Source organism: Choloepus didactylus, chromosome 5 (assembly GCF_015220235.1).
Source record: "Choloepus didactylus isolate mChoDid1 chromosome 5, mChoDid1.pri, whole genome shotgun sequence".
Lineage (NCBI taxonomy): Eukaryota > Metazoa > Chordata > Mammalia > Pilosa > Megalonychidae > Choloepus > Choloepus didactylus.
The window spans coordinates 137,277,039-137,281,327 of NC_051311.1; positions in this window are offsets into that span (position 1 = coordinate 137,277,039).

The window sequence follows — 4,289 nt, forward strand, 5'->3', positions numbered from 1 at the left end:
AAAATAATGCAAACAACAACAAAAAGTAAGAATTGATTGTTAAACATCACACTTGTTGGTTCATCCTTTTGTCATTCTTTCCACCTTCCAAATGACCACCGCCATGGTCCTAAAATGTTTGCACTATATGGTGGACAATGCAATGCACCATCAGATTCCCCTTCAATAAAAGAACTGTTGCCTCAGCTGCTGAGAATGGTGGGCAGACAGACATCAGCTGTCTCAGGGATTGTAAGACACTTCACAATCCCTCATTTCCTGGGTTAAAATTCTTGCTCCACCACCTACAGGCTGTGTGATCTTAGGCAAGTTACATAACTTTTTTGAGCCTCGGTTTTCTCATCTGTAAAATAGGTATGTTGATGATAATAATAGCATCCATTTCAGGGGGTTCCTGTGAGGATCACATTAGTAAATACACGTAAAGACTCACAATGCATGGCACATAATAAGTGCTTGACAGAAATCAACTCTCCTTATGATTATTAAGAATTTGGCAGCCTAATTCCCAGGAAGGCCCAGGGATAGGGAAGGGACCAAACCCTGACTACCTACAAACTTCACTAGCTGATTACAGTTGGGAATCCCTTCTCTCACTGGGGTACAGAACTCAGATTACCCGCAACGGAGCTGGCCACGGCCCAGTGTTTCCTGCCCTCTTCACTTCAGGCAGTGGCTCTCAAAGTGTGGTCACCAGACAGCTGCAGTAAGCATCACCTGAGAATTAGTTAGAAATGCAAATACTCACCCCCAGCCCAGATCTATTGAATTGAAGATTTTAGGGGTGGGACCCAGCAATCTGGCTTAACAAGCCTTCCAGGTAATTCTGATACAAGCTAAAGTGTGAGAACCACTGCCTTGGAGCATCTTGCTCCAGCTTTTCATCTCTAGAAGTAAGTTCTGCCTCACAGCCTGAATTCCTTCTTGCCTACCAGAACTCAAAGGCACTAACATTTCCATTGTTCTACAGCATTTTTCAGGTGAATCACACCCTTTCTGTATAACTTTGACCCTATTCTCCCTCCCCTCCCCTATCCAATGACATGTTCTAAACACAAAATTAAAGAATCAAGAAATATGTTGGTTCCAACCCAGATTAGCCCCCAAACCAAAGAAGATGCCTGGCACGGAGTTACCCCTGAGTTTAATTAGGGACTTACAAAACAGGAGACAATTTTTCCCAATGGTGGCAGGCAGGGTGAGTGAAGTCAGCCATTTCTGAGAGAGAGAGAGAGAGAGAGAGAGAGAGAGAGAGAGAGAGAGAGAGAGAGAGAGAGAGAGAGAGAGAGAGAGGAGTGCCAAGTGGGGGCCTTATAAAGGTTTGTGACAACAGAGTTTCCTGCAAGGTTTGTGTTGGTTACAACAGGATCTCAAGAGATTTGGTTACTAACAGTGATTAGGGGAGGGAAGTTTTAATGCTTCCCCCTGGGGGTGGGGAGGGGCCTGTTGCCTGGTCATGTAGATGGTTGTATGTATCTCAGTAATGGAGGAGGGCAGGGCCCTGGGTCCTCACATAAGCCTCCAAGCCAAAGGCTCCTGTGAGAAAACAAATCCAAGCTTGAACATAAGTGCAAACCTCTAAGGGCACAATTTTTCACTTGAAATCTCATTACCAGATGCTTCCTACCCATTATTAGGAGAAATAACCCATGACCCTTTGGTAAATATAGAAGTCTCAAAATGCTTCTTTAAAAAATTTTGAATTATAAATATCCTAACTTAAATCAATGCTTTGGCATCAAGCCCACTTCATATTTTTCAAAGTGTACTGCGCCCCCACCCCTTCTGATGTGCCTCCTTAGGGGAGTCTGCTTTCTTCCCTCCGCCTTTGAGAATCTCTGATTTAATGTCAGTGGAACCACAACAGGGTAAAAAAGTACAGACCATGTACTGTAGAGTGTCACCTCAACTTGTATGTAATTTTTATAAGACCTAGATTAATTCGCTATACCCTTAATTGTAAGGTGTAGGGCTACAAACACATAGAAAAGGAATGCATTACCAAGCTCCAAAAGCCACCTGCACATCCCCTCAATTGACTACACAACCATCTTTCAAGGGCAGTGGCAGCATCGCCTCCCTTTGGCTGAGCAAAAATCCAGAATCTGTGAGTTTGGGTCACTGCCTCAGGATCTGGCAGCTAATAAATGGTGATATGGGCACCCCAAAGCCTGTGCTCTCCTTTATATCATGTGGTCTTAGATGTTGGTCCCTGTCAGTGATTCTCTAGTCTGGAGGAACTAGAATTACCTGGGGGATTTAAAAAATATGGGTGCCTAGGCCCCACCCCAGACCAATGAAATAAACTCTGAGGATGGAGCCTGGGCATCAGTGTCACCTTCCCAGTGATTCTCATGTGCGGCCACAGTTGAGAACCCTGACTTAGCTCCTTCTTGGGTGGGGGTTTGTTGGCAAATAATGGCAGTGGGGTTTGTCCACTCTATTTGGTCAAGTCCTCCTTCTTTCCCTAGAACTGCATTGGGTAAGGAGAGCTCACGTGAGACTGGGTCTCTTTTCCCTCTTTCCCACTTGCAGGGTCAGGTCAGCACTTCCTGGCACCCAGGACTGCCCCTCCTAGGTCTGCTCTGGCCCTGGAGTGGACAGTTCAATTCCCCCCCCCGGCTGATGGTGCTCGTAGGTTGCCACTTGCCAGCAACAAGAAGGAGATCAGTAAAAATAGAACCTGCTAAAGGGAAAGAGCAGTTCTTAAAATCCGGGATTATCCATGGTGGATTCTACAGGCTGGACGCTTATTCATATGGTCAGAGGGAGGGTGCCTGATTTGGGCATCTTCCAAAAGCTCCTCCTCCTGCTGCTCTTGACCCTGCCCAGTTATTCTCCACTTGGTGCCAAGTGGGGTGGGATGCTGGCCTTCAGGCTGTCAGGCTCGCTTATTCAAGAGCTGATTATCCAGTGGAGGGTTCTTCAAGCTGCTTGGCCACTTCCTTCTGTTTCTGTGACTGCCAACTTTTGGTCCTTTGACTGCTCATTAGCATCTCCTCGAGAAGGTGACCCATTGCAGGAGGAGGTGCAACTCAAAACCAAGCAATTTTCCTGCTTGTTTGCAGCTCTTATAAAAGTCTGGGTGGATAGCAGGTTGATGCCCTTGGCTAAAACTGACCCTGCTGGTGCCCATGTCTCCAGAAGCGGAACAAGGTCTTGGTGTTGACTGAGCACCTACTGCAACCACTAGAGCAGCAGCCCATGCTTGTGAGGCACTTGGAGTTCATGGCATGTATTGATCTGGTGATCTGGTGATCTGGTGATCCTCAAAGGAAGCCTGTGAAGTGGGTACAATTCCTGTCCTTATTTTTATTGAGGCAGAAGCTGAGGCTGCAAGAGACCAGTGACTTGTCCAAGATCACACAAACCATAGGAAGTAGTCCACCAGGAATGTGAATTTTGATTTTCTGAGCCAAGATCCTATATCCTTTACCTCATGTTTCTAGCATGCCACTCTTGATGTGAGGTTTTGAAGTGCTTTTTCCTTCACACAGCAATGCACATGGCGGCATCTTCTCCTTTGTCTTTCAGGTCCTATTGACTTCTGGCTGACCCTGTGGCTTCTCTCTGTGTCCAATTTCCTTTGCTTATGAGGACTTAAGCCATATTGGATTAAGCCCACCCTCATTCAGTTTGGGCACAGCTTCACTAATATCCTAAAAGGTCCTAATTACAAATGGGCTCACACCCACAGGACCAGGGGTTGGAAACTGAACACGCCTTTTGCGGGGGACATGATTCAATCCCCACCAGCCCCCACTCTCACGTGACTTTTGACCTGATGGGAGAAGAATGGCATCTTTGGGGACAATAACAAAAAAAAAAAGAAAAGTATCCTGCTTGAGTCACAAGTTCCTGTGAGAGACCCCAGCCAACCAGGGACAAGGAGGAAGGGACTTGAAGGAGGTGGAATCAGAGGCGCTTGGGAAGGGGGATGGGCTTTTGGCAGAGGGAGATCAGCATAGCTTCTAGGCAGGGATGGGGACGCCGGGGCAGTGAGCAGAGGTGGGGCACAGGGCCAGCTGCCCTGGGGAAGGAAGCCCTTCAGGTGACAGGGGTGGATGGTGCGCGTGAGGGGGTCGTGGGAGACACGGCTGGCCACAGTGCCGTAGAGTGGGCTTCAGGTGGGACCCCTAAAGGGGTCTGAGCAGGTCAGGTCTGTCATTGGGGCTGGGCTCCAGGAAGGCCAAAGTGGCAGCTGGGCGTGGGATAGGCCAGGGGTCGGGGTGGGTGGTGTAGGATGGAAGCGGGGGTTGGTCCCGCTGCCGCTGCAATCCAGGCTGAGC